This window comes from Pleurodeles waltl, chromosome 4_1 (genome assembly GCF_031143425.1).
Source record: "Pleurodeles waltl isolate 20211129_DDA chromosome 4_1, aPleWal1.hap1.20221129, whole genome shotgun sequence".
NCBI lineage: Eukaryota > Metazoa > Chordata > Amphibia > Caudata > Salamandridae > Pleurodeles > Pleurodeles waltl.
The window spans coordinates 939,897,810-939,916,838 of record NC_090442.1 but is presented as its reverse complement, the minus strand read 5'-3'; positions in this window follow the sequence as shown (position 1 = coordinate 939,916,838).

The following is a 19,029-nucleotide window of genomic DNA, read 5'->3' as shown; positions in this document are numbered from 1 at the left end:
TTCCCCCAAGTCTCCCGATAAAAATGATACCTCACTTGTGTGGGTAGGCCTAGCACCCACGAAAGGAAATGGCCCAAAACACAACGTGGACACATCACATATTTTCATAGAAAACAGTGCCTACCTGTGGATTTTGGCCTGTAGCTCAGCCGGCACCTGGGGAAACCTAGCAAACCAGTGCCTTTTTGAAAACTGGAAACCCAGGGGAATCCAAGATGGGGTGACTTGTGGGGCTCTGACCTGATTCTGTTACCCAGAATCCTTTGCAAACCTCATAATGTGGCTAAAAAAACACATGTTCCTCATATTTCTGTGGCAGAAAGTTCTGGAATCTGAGAGGAGGTACACATTTCCTTCCACCCAGCGTTCCCCCAAGTCTCCCGATAAAAATTATACCTCATTTGTGTGGGTAGGCCTAGCGCCCGTGACAGGAAATGCCCTAAAGCACAACGTGGACACATCCCATTTTTTGACAGAAAACAGAGCTGTATTTTGCAAAGTGCCTACCTGTAGATTTTGGCCTCTAGCTCAGCCGGCACCTAGGGAAACCTACCAAACCTGTGCATTTCTGAGAACTAGAGACCTAGGGGAATCCAAGATGGGGTGACTTGTGGGGCTCTGACCAGATTCTGTTACCCAGAATCCTTTGCAAACCTCAAAATTTGGCTAAAAAAACACATGTTCCTCACATTTCTGTGGCAGAAAGTTCTGGAATCTGAGAGGAGGCACAAATTTCCTTCCACCCAGCGTTCCCCCAAGTCTCCCGATAAAAATGATACCTCACTTGTGTGGGTAGGCCTAGCGCCCACGAAAGGAAATGGCCCAAAACACAACGTGGACACATCACATATTTTCATAGAAAACAGTGCCTACCTGTGGATTTTGGCCTGTAGCTCAGCCGGCACCTGGGGAAACCTAGCAAACCAGTGCATTTTTGAAAACTGGAAACCCAGGGGAATCCAAGATGGGGTGACTTGTGGGGCTCTGACCTGATTCTGTTACCCAGAATCCTTTGCAAACCTCAAAGTGTGGCTAAAAAAACACATGTTCCTCATATTTCTGTGGCAGAAAGTTCTGGAATCTGAGAGGAGGTACACATTTCCTTCCACCCAGCGTTCCCCCAAGTCTCCCGATAAAAATTATACCTCACTTGTGTGGGTAGGCCTAGCGCCCGCGACAGGAAATGCCTCAAAACACAACGTGCACACATCACATTTTTTTAAAGAAAACAGAGGTGATTTTTGCAAAGTGCCTACCTGTAGATTTTGACCTCTAGCTCAGGCGGCACCTATGGAAACCTACCAAACCTGTGCATTTTTGAAAACTAGAGACCTAGGGGAATCCAAGATGGGGTGACTTGTGGGGCTCTGACCAGGTTCTGTTACCCAGAATCCTTTGCAAACCTCAAAATTTGGCTAAAAAAATACATTTTCCTCATATTTCTGTGGCAGAAAGTTCCGGAATCTGAGAGGAGGCACAAATTTCCTTCCACCCAGCGTTCCCCAAAGTCTCCCGATAAAAATGATACCTCACTTGTGTGGGTAGGCCTAGCGCCCGCGTCAGGAAATGCCCCAAAGCACAACGTGGACACATCCCATTTTTTGACAGAAAACAGAGCTGTATTTTGCAAAGTGCCTACCTGTAGATTTTTGCCTCTAGCTCAGCCGGCACCTAGGGAAACTTACCAAACCTGTGCATTTCTGAAAACTAGAGACCTAGGGGAATCCAAGATGGGGTGAATTGTAGGGCTCTGACCAGATTCTGTTACCCAGAATCCTTTGCAAACCTCAAAATTTGGCTAAAAAAACACATGTTCCTCACATTTCTGTGGCAGAAAGTTCTGGAATCTGAGAGGAGGCACAAATTTCCTTCCACCCAGCGTTCCCCCAAGTCTCCCGATAAAAATGATACCTCACTTGTGTGGGTAGGCCTAGCGCCCACGAAAGGAAATGGCCCAAAACACAACGTGGACACATCACATTTTTTCATAGAAAACAGTGCCTACCTGTGGATTTTGGCCTGTAGCTCAGCCGGCACCTGGGGAAACCTAGCAAACCAGTGCCTTTTTGAAAACTGGAAACCCAGGGGAATCCAAGATGGGGTGACTTGTGGGGCTCTGACCTGATTCTGTTACCCAGAATCCTTTGCAAACCTCAAAATGTGGCTAAAAAAACACATGTTCCTCACATTTCTGTGGCAGAAAGTTCTGGAATCTGAGAGGAGGCACATATTTCCTTCCACCCAGCGTTCCCCCAAGTCTCCCGATAAAAATTATACCTCACTTGTGTGGGTTGGCCTAGCGCACGCGACAGGAAATGCCCTAAAGCACAACGTGGACACATCCCATTTTTTGACAGAAAACAGAGCTGTATTTTGCAAAGTGCCTACCTGTAGATTTTTGCCTCTAGCTCAGCCGGCACCTAGGGAAACCTAACAAACCTGTGCATTTCTGAAAACTAGAGACCTAGGGGAATCCAAGATGGGGTGAATTGTAGGGCTCTGACCAGATTCTGTTACCCAGAATCCTTTGCAAACCTCAAAATTTGGCTAAAAAAACACATGTTCCTCACATTTCTGTGGCAGAAAGTTCTGGAATCTGAGAGGAGGCACAAATTTCCTTCCACCCAGCGTTCCCCCAAGTCTCCCGATAAAAATGATACCTCACTTGTGTGGGTAGGCCTAGCGCCCACGAAAGGAATGGCCCAAAACACAACGTGGACACATCACATTTTTTCATAGAAAACAGTGCCTACCTGTGGATTTTGGCCTGTAGCTCAGCCGGCACCTGGCGAAACCTAGCAAACCAGTGCCTTTTTGAAAACTGGAAACCCAGGGGAATCCAAGATGGGGTGACTTGTGGGGCTCTGACCTGATTCTGTTACCCAGAATCCTTTGCAAACCTCAAAATGTGGCTAAAAAAACACATGTTCCTCACATTTCTGTGGCAGAAAGTTCTGGAATCTGAGAGGAGGCACATATTTCCTTCCACCCAGCGTTCCCCCAAGTCTCCCGATAAAAATTATACCTCACTTGTGTGGGTTGGCCTAGCGCACGCGACAGGAAATGCCCTAAAGCACAACGTGGACACATCCCATTTTTTGACAGAAAACAGAGCTGTATTTTGCAAAGTGCCTACCTGTAGATTTTGGCCTCTAACTCAGCCGGCACCTAGGGAAACCTACCAAACCTGTGCATTTCTGAAAACTAGAGACCTAGGGGAATCCAAGATGGGGTGACTTGTGGGGCTCTGACCAGGTTCTGTTACCCAGAATCCTTTGCAAACCTGAAAATTTGGCTAAAAAAATACATTTTCCTCATATTTCTGTGGCAGAAAGTTCTGGAATCTGAGAGGAGGCACAAATTTCCTTCCACCCAGCGTTCCCCCAAGTCTCCCGATAAAAATGATACCTCACTAGTGTGGGTAGGCATAGCGCCCGCGACAGGAAATGCCCCAAAGCACAACGTGGACACATCCCATTTTTTGACAGAAAACAGAGCTGTATTTTGCAAAGTGCCTACCTGTAGATTTTGGCCTCTAGCTCAGCCGGCACCTAGGGAAACCTACCAAACCTATTCATTTCTGAAAACTAGAGACCTAGGGGAATCCAAGATGGGGTGACTTGTGGGGCTCTGACCAGGTTCTGTTACCCAGAATCCTTTGCAAACCTCAAAATTCAGCTAAAAAAACACATGTTCCTCACATTTCTGGGGCAGAAAGTTCTGGAATCTGAGAGGAGGCACAAATTTCCTTCCACCCAGCGTTCCCCCAAGTCTCCCGATAAAAATGATACCTCACTTGTGTGGGTAGGCCTAGCGCCCGCGACAGGAAATGCCTCAAAACACAACGTGCACACATCACATTTTTTTAAAGAAAACAGAGGTGATTTTTGCAAAGTGCCTACCTGTAGATTTTGACCTCTAACTCAGGCGGCACCTATGGAAACCTACCAAACCTGTGCATTTTTGAAAACTAGAGACCTAGGGGAATCCAAGATGGGGTGACTTGTGGGGCTCTGACCAGGTTCTGTTACCCAGAATCCTTTGCAAACCTCAAAATTTGGCTAAAAAAATACATTTTCCTCATATTTCTGTGGCAGAAAGTTCCGGAATCTGAGAGGAGGCACAAATTTCCTTCCACCCAGCGTTCCCCAAAGTCTCCCGATAAAAATGATACCTCACTTGTGTGGGTAGGCCTAGCGCCCGCGTCAGGAAATGCCCCAAAGCACAACGTGGACACATCCCATTTTTTGACAGAAAACAGAGCTGTATTTTGCAAAGTGCCTACCTGTAGATTTTTGCCTCTAGCTCAGCCGGCACCTAGGGAAACTTACCAAACCTGTGCATTTCTGAAAACTAGAGACCTAGGGGAATCCAAGATGGGGTGAATTGTAGGGCTCTGACCAGATTCTGTTACCCAGAATCCTTTGCAAACCTCAAAATTTGGCTAAAAAAACACATGTTCCTCACATTTCTGTGGCAGAAAGTTCTGGAATCTGAGAGGAGGCACAAATTTCCTTCCACCCAGCGTTCCCCCAAGTCTCCCGATAAAAATGATACCTCACTTGTGTGGGTAGGCCTAGCGCCCACGAAAGGAAATGGCCCAAAACACAACGTGGACACATCACATTTTTTCATAGAAAACAGTGCCTACCTGTGGATTTTGGCCTGTAGCTCAGCCGGCACCTGGGGAAACCTAGCAAACCAGTGCCTTTTTGAAAACTGGAAACCCAGGGGAATCCAAGATGGGGTGACTTGTGGGGCTCTGACCTGATTCTGTTACCCAGAATCCTTTGCAAACCTCAAAATGTGGCTAAAAAAACACATGTTCCTCACATTTCTGTGGCAGAAAGTTCTGGAATCTGAGAGGAGGCACATATTTCCTTCCACCCAGCGTTCCCCCAAGTCTCCCGATAAAAATTATACCTCACTTGTGTGGGTTGGCCTAGCGCACGCGACAGGAAATGCCCTAAAGCACAACGTGGACACATCCCATTTTTTGACAGAAAACAGAGCTGTATTTTGCAAAGTGCCTACCTGTAGATTTTTGCCTCTAGCTCAGCCGGCACCTAGGGAAACCTAACAAACCTGTGCATTTCTGAAAACTAGAGACCTAGGGGAATCCAAGATGGGGTGAATTGTAGGGCTCTGACCAGATTCTGTTACCCAGAATCCTTTGCAAACCTCAAAATTTGGCTAAAAAAACACATGTTCCTCACATTTCTGTGGCAGAAAGTTCTGGAATCTGAGAGGAGGCACAAATTTCCTTCCACCCAGCGTTCCCCCAAGTCTCCCGATAAAAATGATACCTCACTTGTGTGGGTAGGCCTAGCGCCCACGAAAGGAATGGCCCAAAACACAACGTGGACACATCACATTTTTTCATAGAAAACAGTGCCTACCTGTGGATTTTGGCCTGTAGCTCAGCCGGCACCTGGCGAAACCTAGCAAACCAGTGCCTTTTTGAAAACTGGAAACCCAGGGGAATCCAAGATGGGGTGACTTGTGGGGCTCTGACCTGATTCTGTTACCCAGAATCCTTTGCAAACCTCAAAATGTGGCTAAAAAAACACATGTTCCTCACATTTCTGTGGCAGAAAGTTCTGGAATCTGAGAGGAGGCACATATTTCCTTCCACCCAGCGTTCCCCCAAGTCTCCCGATAAAAATTATACCTCACTTGTGTGGGTTGGCCTAGCGCACGCGACAGGAAATGCCCTAAAGCACAACGTGGACACATCCCATTTTTTGACAGAAAACAGAGCTGTATTTTGCAAAGTGCCTACCTGTAGATTTTGGCCTCTAACTCAGCCGGCACCTAGGGAAACCTACCAAACCTGTGCATTTCTGAAAACTAGAGACCTAGGGGAATCCAAGATGGGGTGACTTGTGGGGCTCTGACCAGGTTCTGTTACCCAGAATCCTTTGCAAACCTGAAAATTTGGCTAAAAAAATACATTTTCCTCATATTTCTGTGGCAGAAAGTTCTGGAATCTGAGAGGAGGCACAAATTTCCTTCCACCCAGCGTTCCCCCAAGTCTCCCGATAAAAATGATACCTCACTAGTGTGGGTAGGCATAGCGCCCGCGACAGGAAATGCCCCAAAGCACAACGTGGACACATCCCATTTTTTGACAGAAAACAGAGCTGTATTTTGCAAAGTGCCTACCTGTAGATTTTGGCCTCTAGCTCAGCCGGCACCTAGGGAAACCTACCAAACCTATTCATTTCTGAAAACTAGAGACCTAGGGGAATCCAAGATGGGGTGACTTGTGGGGCTCTGACCAGGTTCTGTTACCCAGAATCCTTTGCAAACCTCAAAATTCAGCTAAAAAAACACATGTTCCTCACATTTCTGGGGCAGAAAGTTCTGGAATCTGAGAGGAGGCACAAATTTCCTTCCACCCAGCGTTCCCCCAAGTCTCCCGATAAAAATGATACCTCACTTGTGTGGGTAGGCCTAGCGCCCACGAAAGGAAATGGCCCAAAACACAACGTGGACACATCACATATTTTCATAGAAAACAGTGCCTACCTGTGGATTTTGGCCTGTAGCTCAGCCGGCACCTGGGGAAACCTAGCAAACCAGTGCATTTTTGAAAACTGGAAACCCAGGGGAATCCAAGATGGGGTGACTTGTGGGGCTCTGACCTGATTCTGTTACCCAGAATCCTTTGCAAACCTCAAAATGTGGCTAAAAAAACACATGTTCCTCATATTTCTGTGGCAGAAAGTTCTGGAATCTGAGAGGAGGTACACATTTCCTTCCACCCAGCGTTCCCCCAAGTCTCCCGATAAAAATTATACCTCACTTGTGTGGGTAGGCCTAGCGCCCGCGACAGGAAATGCCCTAAAGCACAAATGGACACATCCCATTTTTTGACAGAAAACAGAGCTGTATTTTGCAAAGTGCCTACCTGTAGATTTTGGCCTCTAGCTCAGCCGGCACCTAGGGAAACCTACCAAACCTGTGCATTTCTGAAAACTAGAGACCTAGGGGAATCCAAGATGGGGTGACTTGTGGGGCTCTGACCAGATTCTGTTACCCAGAATCCTTTGCAAACCTCAAAATTTGGCTAAAAAAACACATGTTCCTCACATTTCTGTGGCAGAAAGTTCTGGAATCTGAGAGGAGGCACAAATTTCCTTCCACCCAGAGTTCCCCCAAGTCTCCCGATAAAAATGATACCTCACTTGTGTGGGTAGGCCTAGCGCCCACGAAAGGAAATGGCCCAAAACACAACGTGGACACATCACATATTTTCATAGAAAACAGTGCCTACCTGTGGATTTTGGCCTGTAGCTCAGCCGGCACCTGGGGAAACCTAGCAAACCAGTGCATTTTTGAAAACTGGAAACCCAGGGGAATCCAAGATGGGGTGACTTGTGGGGCTCTGACCTGATTCTGTTACCCAGAATCCTTTGCAAACCTCATAATGTGGCTAAAAAAACACATGTTCCTCATATTTCTGTGGCAGAAAGTTCTGGAATCTGAGAGGAGGTACACATTTCCTTCCACCCAGCGTTCCCCCAAGTCTCCCGATAAAAATTATACCTCACTTGTGTGGGTAGGCCTAGCGCCCGTGACAGGAAATGCCCTAAAGCACAACGTGGACACATCCCATTTTTTGACAGAAAACAGAGCTGTATTTTGCAAAGTGCCTACCTGTAGATTTTGGCCTCTAGCTCAGCCGGCACCTAGGGAAACCTACCAAACCTGTGCATTTCTGAAAACTAGAGACCTAGGGGAATCCAAGATGGGGTGACTTGTGGGGCTCTGACCAGATTCTGTTACCCAGAATCCTTTGCAAACCTCAAAATTTGGCTAAAAAAACACATGTTCCTCACATTTCTGTGGCAGAAAGTTCTGGAATCTGAGAGGAGGCACAAATTTCCTTCCACCCAGAGTTCCCCCAAGTCTCCCGATAAAAATGATACCTCACTTGTGTGGGTAGGCCTAGCGCCCACGAAAGGAAATGGCCCAAAACACAACGTGGACACATCACATATTTTCATAGAAAACAGTGCCTACCTGTGGATTTTGGCCTGTAGCTCAGCCGGCACCTGGGGAAACCTAGCAAACCAGTGCATTTTTGAAAACTGGAAACCCAGGGGAATCCAAGATGGGGTGACTTGTGGGGCTCTGACCTGATTCTGTTACCCAGAATCCTTTGCAAACCTCATAATGTGGCTAAAAAAACACATGTTCCTCATATTTCTGTGGCAGAAAGTTCTGGAATCTGAGAGGAGGTACACATTTCCTTCCACCCAGCATTCCCCCAAGTCTCCCGATAAAAATTATACCTCACTTGTGTGGGTAGGCCTAGCGCCCGTGACAGGAAATGCCCTAAAGCACAACGTGGACACATCCCATTTTTTGACAGAAAACAGAGCTGTATTTTGCAAAGTGCCTACCTGTAGATTTTGGCCTCTAGCTCAGCCGGCACCTAGGGAAACCTACCAAACCTATTCATTTCTGAAAACTAGAGACCTAGGGGAATCCAAGATGGGGTGACTTGTGGGGCTCTGACCAGGTTCTGTTACCCAGAATCCTTTGCAAACCTCAAAATTCAGCTAAAAAAACACATGTTCCTCACATTTCTGGGGCAGAAAGTTCTGGAATCTGAGAGGAGGCACAAATTTCCTTCCACCCAGCGTTCCCCCAAGTCTCCCGATAAAAATGATACCTCACTTGTGTGGGTAGGCCTAGCGCCCACGAAAGGAAATGGCCCAAAACACAACGTGGACACATCACATATTTTCATAGAAAACAGTGCCTACCTGTGGATTTTGGCCTGTAGCTCAGCCGGCACCTGGGGAAACCTAGCAAACCAGTGCATTTTTGAAAACTGGAAACCCAGGGGAATCCAAGATGGGGTGACTTGTGGGGCTCTGACCTGATTCTGTTACCCAGAATCCTTTGCAAACCTCAAAATGTGGCTAAAAAAACACATGTTCCTCATATTTCTGTGGCAGAAAGTTCTGGAATCTGAGAGGAGGTACACATTTCCTTCCACCCAGCGTTCCCCCAAGTCTCCCGATAAAAATTATACCTCACTTGTGTGGGTAGGCCTAGCGCCCGCGACAGGAAATGCCCTAAAGCACAACGTGGACACATCCCATTTTTTGACAGAAAACAGAGCTGTATTTTGCAAAGTGCCTACCTGTAGATTTTGGCCTCTAGCTCAGCCGGCACCTAGGGAAACCTACCAAACCTGTGCATTTCTGAAAACTAGAGACCTAGGGGAATTCAAGATGGGGTGACTTGTGGGGCTCTGACCAGATTCTGTTACCCAGAATCCTTTGCAAACCTCAAAATCTGGCTAAAAAAACACATGTTCCTCACATTTCTGTGGCAGAAAGTTCTGGAATCTGAGAGGAGGCACAAATTTCCTTCCACCCAGAGTTCCCCCAAGTCTCCCGATAAAAATGATACCTCACTTGTGTGGGTAGGCCCAGCGCCCACGAAAGGAAATGGCCCAAAACACAACGTGGACACATCACATATTTTCATAGAAAACAGTGCCTACCTGTGGATTTTGGCCTGTAGCTCAGCCGGCACCTGGGGAAACCTAGCAAACCAGTGCCTTTTTGAAAACTGGAAACCCAGGGGAATCCAAGATGGGGTGACCTGTGGGGCTCTGACCTGATTCTGTTACCCAGAATCCTTTGCAAACCTCATAATGTGGCTAAAAAAACACATGTTCCTCATATTTCTGTGGCAGAAAGTTCTGGAATCTGAGAGGAGGTACACATTTCCTTCCACCCAGCGTTCCCCCAAGTCTCCCGATAAAAATTATACCTCATTTGTGTGGGTAGGCCTAGCGCCCGTGACAGGAAATGCCCTAAAGCACAACGTGGACACATCCCATTTTTTGACAGAAAACAGAGCTGTATTTTGCAAAGTGCCTACCTGTAGATTTTGGCCTCTAGCTCAGCCGGCACCTAGGGAAACCTACCAAACCTGTGCATTTCTGAGAACTAGAGACCTAGGGGAATCCAAGATGGGGTGACTTGTGGGGCTCTGACCAGATTCTGTTACCCAGAATCCTTTGCAAACCTCAAAATTTGGCTAAAAAAACACATGTTCCTCACATTTCTGTGGCAGAAAGTTCTGGAATCTGAGAGGAGGCACAAATTTCCTTCCACCCAGCGTTCCCCCAAGTCTCCCGATAAAAATGATACCTCACTTGTGTGGGTAGGCCTAGCGCCCACGAAAGGAAATGGCCCAAAACTCAACGTGGACACATCACATATTTTCATAGAAAACAGTGCCTACCTGTGGATTTTGGCCTGTAGCTCAGCCGGCACCTGGGGAAACCTAGCAAACCAGTGCATTTTTGAAAACTGGAAACCCAGGGGAATCCAAGATGGGGTGACTTGTGGGGCTCTGACCTGATTCTGTTACCCAGAATCCTTTGCAAACCTCAAAGTGTGGCTAAAAAAACACATGTTCCTCATATTTCTGTGGCAGAAAGTTCTGGAATCTGAGAGGAGGTACACATTTCCTTCCACCCAGCGTTCCCCCAAGTCTCCCGATAAAAATTATACCTCACTTGTGTGGGTAGGCCTAGCGCCCGCGACAGGAAATGCCTCAAAACACAACGTGCACACATCACATTTTTTTAAAGAAAACAGAGGTGATTTTTGCAAAGTGCCTACCTCTAGATTTTGACCTCTAGCTCAGGCGGCACCTATGGAAACCTACCAAACCTGTGCATTTTTGAAAACTAGAGACCTAGGGGAATCCAAGATGGGGTGACTTGTGGGGCTCTGACCAGGTTCTGTTACCCAGAATCCTTTGCAAACCTCAAAATTTGGCTAAATAATTACATTTTCCTCATATTTCTGTGGCAGAAAGTTCCGGAATCTGAGAGGAGGCACAAATTTCCTTCCACCCAGCGTTCCCCAAAGTCTCCCGATAAAAATGATACCTCACTTGTGTGGGTAGGCCTAGCGCCCGCGTCAGGAAATGCCCCAAAGCACAACGTGGACACATCCCATTTTTTGACAGAAAACAGAGCTGTATTTTGCAAAGTGCCTACCTGTAGATTTTTGCCTCTAGCTCAGCCGGCACCTAGGGAAACCTACCAAACCTGTGCATTTCTGAAAACTAGAGACCTAGGGGAATCCAAGATGGGGTGAATTGTAGGGCTCTGACCAGATTCTGTTACCCAGAATCCTTTGCAAACCTCAAAATTTGGCTAAAAAAACACATGTTCCTCACATTTCTGTGGCAGAAAGTTCTGGAATCTGAGAGGAGGCACAAATTTCCTTCCACCCAGCGTTCCCCCAAGTCTCCCGATAAAAATGATACCTCACTTGTGTGGGTAGGCCTAGCGCCCACGAAAGGAAATGGCCCAAAACACAACGTGGACACATCAAATTTTTTCATAGAAAACAGTGCCTACCTGTGGATTTTGGCCTGTAGCTCAGCCGGCACCTGGGGAAACCTAGCAAACCAGTGCCTTTTTGAAAACTGGAAACCCAGGGGAATCCAAGATGGGGTGACTTGTGGGGCTCTGACCTGATTCTGTTACCCAGAATCCTTTGCAAACCTCAAAATGTGGCTAAAAAAACACATGTTCCTCACATTTCTGTGGCAGAAAGTTCTGGAATCTGAGAGGAGGCACATATTTCCTTCCACCCAGCGTTCCCCCAAGTCTCCCGATAAAAATTATACCTCACTTGTGTGGGTTGGCCTAGCGCACGCGACAGGAAATGCCCTAAAGCACAACGTGGACACATCCCATTTTTTGACAGAAAACAGAGCTGTATTTTGCAAAGTGCCTACCTGTAGATTTTTGCCTCTAGCTCAGCCGGCACCTAGGGAAACCTAACAAACCTGTGCATTTCTGAAAACTAGAGACCTAGGGGAATCCAAGATGGGGTGAATTGTAGGGCTCTGACCAGATTCTGTTACCCAGAATCCTTTGCAAACCTCAAAATTTGGCTAAAAAAACACATGTTCCTCACATTTCTGTGGCAGAAAGTTCTGGAATCTGAGAGGAGGCACAAATTTCCTTCCACCCAGCGTTCCCCCAAGTCTCCCGATAAAAATGATACCTCACTTGTGTGGGTAGGCCTAGCGCCCACGAAAGGAAATGGCCCAAAACACAACGTGGACACATCACATTTTTTCATAGAAAACAGTGCCTACCTGTGGATTTTGGCCTGTAGCTCAGCCGGCACCTGGGGAAACCTAGCAAACCAGTGCCTTTTTGAAAACTGGAAACCCAGGGGAATCCAAGATGGGGTGACTTGTGGGGCTCTGACCTGATTCTGTTACCCAGAATCCTTTGCAAACCTCAAAATGTGGCTAAAAAAACACATGTTCCTCACATTTCTGTGGCAGAAAGTTCTGGAATCTGAGAGGAGGCACATATTTCCTTCCACCCAGCGTTCCCCCAAGTCTCCCGATAAAAATTATACCTCACTTGTGTGGGTTGGCCTAGCGCACGCGACAGGAAATGCCCTAAAGCACAACGTGGACACATCCCATTTTTTGACAGAAAACAGAGCTGTATTTTGCAAAGTGCCTACCTGTAGATTTTGGCCTCTAACTCAGCCGGCACCTAGGGAAACCTACCAAACCTGTGCATTTCTGAAAACTAGAGACCTAGGGGAATCCAAGATGGGGTGACTTGTGGGGCTCTGACCAGGTTCTGTTACCCAGAATCCTTTGCAAACCTGAAAATTTGGCTAAAAAAACACATGTTCCTCACATTTCTGTGGCAGAAAGTTCTGGAATCTGAGAGGAGGCACAAATTTCCTTCCACCCAGCGTTCCCCCAAGTCTCCCGATAAAAATGATACCTCACTTGTGTGGGTAGGCCTAGCGCCCACGAAAGGAAATGGCCCAAAACACAACATGGACACATCACATATTTTCATAGAAAACAGTGCCTACCTGTGGATTTTGGCCTGTAGCTCAGCCGGCACCTGGGGAAACCTAGCAAACCAGTGCATTTTTGAAAACTGGAAACCCAGGGGAATCCAAGATGGGGTGACTTGTGGGGCTCTGACCTGATTCTGTTACCCAGAATCCTTTGCAAACCTCAAAGTGTGGCTAAAAAAACACATGTTCCTCATATTTCTGTGGCAGAAAGTTCTGGAATCTGAGAGGAGGTACACATTTCCTTCCACCCAGCGTTCCCCCAAGTCTCCCGATAAAAATTATACCTCACTTGTGTGGGTAGGCCTAGCGCCCGCGACAGGAAATGCCTCAAAACACAACGTGCACACATCACATTTTTTAAAAGTTAACAGAGGTGATTTTTGCAAAGTGCCTACCTGTAGATTTTGACCTCTAGCTCAGGCGGCACCTATGGAAACCTACCAAACCTGTGCATTTTTGAAAACTAGAGACCTAGGGGAATCCAAGATGGGGTGACTTGTGGGGCTCTGACCAGGTTCTGTTACCCAGAATCCTTTGCAAACCTCAAAATTTGGCTAAAAAAATACATTTTCCTCATATTTCTGTGGCAGAAAGTTCCGGAATCTGAGAGGAGGCACAAATTTCCTTCCACCCAGCGTTCCCCAAAGTCTCCCGATAAAAATGATACCTCACTTGTGTGGGTAGGCCTAGCGCCCGCGTCAGGAAATGCCCCAAAGCACAACGTGGACACATCCCATTTTTTGACAGAAAACAGAGCTGTATTTTGCAAAGTGCCTACCTGTAGATTTTTGCCTCTAGCTCAGCCGGCACCTAGGGAAACCTACCAAACCTGTGCATTTCTGAAAACTAGAGACCTAGGGGAATCCAAGATGGGGTGAATTGTAGGGCTCTGACCAGATTCTGTTACCCAGAATCCTTTGCAAACCTCAAAATGTGGCTAAAAAAACACATGTTCCTCACATTTCTGTGGCAGAAAGTTCTGGAATCTGAGAGGAGGCACAAATTTCCTTCCACCCAGCGTTCCCCCAAGTCTCCCGATAAAAATGATACCTCACTTGTGTGGGTAGGCCTAGCGCCCACGAAAGGAAATGGCCCAAAACACAACGTGGACACATCACATTTTTTCATAGAAAACAGTGCCTACCTGTGGATTTTGGCCTGTAGCTCAGCCGGCACCTGGGGAAACCTAGCAAACCAGTGCCTTTTTGAAAACTGGAAACCCAGGGGAATCCAAGATGGGGTGACTTGTGGGGCTCTGACCTGATTCTGTTACCCAGAATCCTTTGCAAACCTCAAAATGTGGCTAAAAAAACACATGTTCCTCACATTTCTGTGGCAGAAAGTTCTGGAATCTGAGAGGAGGCACATATATCCTTCCACCCAGCGTTCCCCCAAGTCTCCCGATAAAAATTATACCTCACTTGTGTGGGTTGGCCTAGCGCACGCGACAGGAAATGCCCTAAAGCACAACGTGGACACATCCCATTTTTTGACAGAAAACAGAGCTGTATTTTGCAAAGTGCCTACCTGTAGATTTTTGCCTCTAGCTCAGCCGGCACCTAGGGAAACCTACCAAACCTGTGCATTTCTGAAAACTAGAGACCTAGGGGAATCCAAGATGGGGTGAATTGTAGGGCTCTGACCAGATTCTGTTACCCAGAATCCTTTGCAAACCTCAAAATTTGGCTAAAAAAACACATGTTCCTCACATTTCTGTGGCAGAAAGTTCTGGAATCTGAGAGGAGGCACAAATTTCCTTCCACCCAGCGTTCCCCCAAGTCTCCCGATAAAAATGATACCTCACTTGTGTGGGTAGGCCTAGCGCCCACGAAAGGAAATGGCCCAAAACACAACGTGGACACATCACATTTTTTCATAGAAAACAGTGCCTACCTGTGGATTCTGGCCTGTAGCTCAGCCGGCACCTGGGGAAACCTAGCAAACCAGTGCCTTTTTGAAAACTGGAAACCCAGGGGAATCCAAGATGGGGTGACTTGTGGGGCTCTGACCTGATTCTGTTACCCAGAATCCTTTGCAAACCTCAAAATGTGGCTAAAAAAACACATGTTCCTCACATTTCTGTGGCAGAAAGTTCTGGAATCTGAGAGGAGGCACATATTTCCTTCCACCCAGCGTTCCCCCAAGTCTCCCGATAAAAATTATACCTCACTTGTGTGGGTTGGCCTAGCGCACGCGACAGGAAATGCCCTAAAGCACAACGTGGACACATCCCATTTTTTGACAGAAAACAGAGCTGTATTTTGCAAAGTGCCTACCTGTAGATTTTGGCCTCTAACTCAGCCGGCACCTAGGGAAACCTACCAAACCTGTGCATTTCTGAAAACTAGAGACCTAGGGGAATCCAAGATGGGGTGACTTGTGGGGCTCTGACCAGGTTCTGTTACCCAGAATCCTTTGCACACCTGAAAATTTGGCTAAAAAAACACATGTTCCTCACATTTCTGTGGCAGAAAGTTCTGGAATCTGAGAGGAGGCACAAATTTCCTTCCACCCAGCGTTCCCCCAAGTCTCCCGATAAAAATGATACCTCACTAGTGTGGGTAGGCATAGCGCCCGCGACAGGAAATGCCCCAAAGCACAACGTGGACACATCCCATTTTTTGACAGAAAACAGAGCTGTATTTTGCAAAGTGCCTACCTGTAGATTTTGGCCTCTAGCTCAGCCGGCACCTAGGGAAACCTACCAAACCTATTCATTTCTGAAAACTAGAGACCTAGGGGAATCCAAGATGGGGTGACTTGTGGGGCTCTGACCAGGTTCTGTTACCCAGAATCCTTTGCAAACCTCAAAATTCAGCTAAAAAAACACATGTTCCTCACATTTCTGGGGCAGAAAGTTCTGGAATCTGAGAGGAGGCACAAATTTCCTTCCACCCAGCGTTCCCCCAAGTCTCCCGATAAAAATGATACCTCACTTGTGTGGGTAGGCCTAGCGCCCACGAAAGGAAATGCCCCAAAACGCAACGTGGACACATCCCATTTTTTGACAGAAAACAGAGCTGTATTTTGCAAAGTGCCTACCTGTAGATTTTGGCCTCTAGCTCAGCCGGCACCTAGGGAAACCTACCAAACCTGTGCATTTCTGAAAACTAGAGACCTAGGGGAATTCAAGATGGGGTGACTTGTGGGGCTCTGACCAGATTCTGTTACCCAGAATCCTTTGCAAACCTCAAAATTTGGCTAAAAAAACACATGTTCCTCACATTTCTGTGGCAGAAAGTTCTGGAATCTGAGAGGAGGCACAAATTTCCTTCCACCCAGAGTTCCCCCAAGTCTCCCGATAAAAATGATACCTCACTTGTGTGGGTAGGCCCAGCGCCCACGAAAGGAAATGGCCCAAAACACAACGTGGACACATCACATATTTTCATAGAAAACAGTGCCTACCTGTGGATTTTGGCCTGTAGCTCAGCCGGCACCTGGGGAAACCTAGCAAACCAGTGCCTTTTTGAAAACTGGAAACCCAGGGGAATCCAAGATGGGGTGACCTGTGGGGCTCTGACCTGATTCTGTTACCCAGAATCCTTTGCAAACCTCATAATGTGGCTAAAAAATCACATGTTCCTCATATTTCTGTGGCAGAAAGTTCTGGAATCTGAGAGGAGGTACACATTTCCTTCCACCCAGCGTTCCCCCAAGTCTCCCGATAAAAATTATACCTCATTTGTGTGGGTAGGCCTAGCGCCCGTGACAGGAAATGCCCTAAAGCACAACGTGGACACATCCCATTTTTTGACAGAAAACAGAGCTGTATTTTGCAAAGTGCCTACCTGTAGATTTTGGCCTCTAGCTCAGCCGGCACCTAGGGAAACCTACCAAACCTGTGCATTTCTGAGAACTAGAGACCTAGGGGAATCCAAGATGGGGTGACTTGTGGGGCTCTGACCAGATTCTGTTACCCAGAATCCTTTGCAAACCTCAAAATTTGGCTAAAAAAACACATGTTCCTCACATTTCTGTGGCAGAAAGTTCTGGAATCTGAGAGGAGGCACAAATTTCCTTCCACCCAGCGTTCCCCCAAGTCTCCCGATAAAAATGATACCTCACTTGTGTGGGTAGGCCTAGAGCCCACGAAAGGAAATGGCCCAAAACTCAACGTGGACACATCACATATTTTCATAGAAAACAGTGCCTACCTGTGGATTTTGGCCTGTAGCTCAGCCGGCACCTGGGGAAACCTAGCAAACCAGTGCATTTTTGAAAACTGGAAACCCAGGGGAATCCAAGATGGGGTGACTTGTGGGGCTCTGACCTGATTCTGTTACCCAGAATCCTTTGCAAACCTCAAAGTGTGGCTAAAAAAACACATGTTCCTCATATTTCTGTGGCAGAAAGTTCTGGAATCTGAGAGGAGGTACACATTTCCTTCCACCCAGCGTTCCCCCAAGTCTCCCGATAAAAATTATACCTCACTTGTGTGGGTAGGCCTAGCGCCCGCGACAGGAAATGCCTCAAAACACAACGTGCACACATCACATTTTTTTAAAGAAAACAGAGGTGATTTTTGCAAAGTGCCTACCTGTAGATTTTGACCTCTAGCTCAGGCGGCACCTATGGAAACCTACCAAACCTGTGCATTTTTGAAAACTAGAGACCTAGGGGAATCCAAGATGGGGTGACTTGTGGGGCTCTGACCAGGTTCTGTTACCCAGAATCCTTTGCAAACCTCAAAATTTGGCTAAAAAAATACATTTTCCTCATATTTCTGTGGCAGAAAGTTCCGGAATCTGAGAGGAGGCACAAATTTCCTTCCACCCAGCGTTCCCCAAAGTCTCCCGATAAAAATGATACCTCACTTGTGTGGGTAGGCCTAGCGCCCGCGTCAGGAAATGCCCCAAAGCACAACGTGGACACCTCCCATTTTTTGACAGAAAACAGAGCTGTATTTTGCAAAGTGCCTACCTGTAGATTTTTGCCTCTAGCTCAGCCGGCACCTAGGGAAACCTACCAAACCTGTGCATTTCTGAAAACTAGAGACCTAGGGGAATCCAAGATGGGGTGAATTGTAGGGCTCTGACCAGATTCTGTTACCCAGAATCCTTTGCAAACCTCAAAATTTGGCTAAAAAAACACATGTTCCTCACATTTCTGTGGCAGAAAGTTCTGGAATCTGAGAGGAGGCACAAATTTCCTTCCACCCAGCGTTCCCCCAAGTCTCCCGATAAAAATGATACCTCACTTGTGTGGGTAGGCCTAGCGCCCACGAAAGGAAATGGCCCAAAACACAACGTGGACACATCAAATTTTTTCATAGAAAACAGTGCCTACCTGTGGATTTTGGCCTGTAGCTCAGCCGGCACCTGGGGAAACCTAGCAAACCAGTGCATTTTTGAAAACTGGAAACCCAGGGGAATCCAAGATGGGGTGACTTGTGGGGCTCTGACCTGATTCTGTTACCCAGAATCCTTTGCAAACCTCAAAATGTGGCTAAAAAAACACATGTTCCTCACATTTCTGTGGCAGAAAGTTCTGGAATCTGAGAGGAGGCACATATTTCCTTCCACCCAGCGTTCCCCCAAGTCTCCCGATAAAAATTATACCTCACTTGTGTGGGTTGGCCTAGCGCACGCGACAGGAAATGCCCTAAAGCACAACGTGGACACATCCCATTTTTTGACAGAAAACAGAGCTGTATTTTGCAAAGTGCCTACCTGTAGATTTTTGCCTCTAGCTCAGCCGGCACCTAGGGAAACCTAACAAACCTGTGCATTTCTGAAAACTAGAGACCTAGGGGAATCCAAGATGGGGTGAATTGTAGGGCTCTGACCAGATTCTGTTACCCAGAATCCTTTGCAAACCTCAAAATTTGGCTAAAAAAACACATGTTCCTCACATTTCTGTGGCAGAAAGTTCTGGAATCTGAGAGGAGGCACAAATTTCCTTCCACCCAGCGTTCCCCCAAGTCTCCCGATAAAAATGATACCTCACTTGTGTGGGTAGGCCTAGCGCCCACGAAAGGAAATGGCCCAAAACACAACGTGGACACATCACATTTTTTCATAGAAAACAGTGCCTACCTGTGGATTTTGGCCTGTAGCTCAGCCGGCACCTGGGGAAACCTAGCAAACCAGTGCCTTTTTGAAAACTGGAAACCCAGGGGAATCCAAGATGGGGT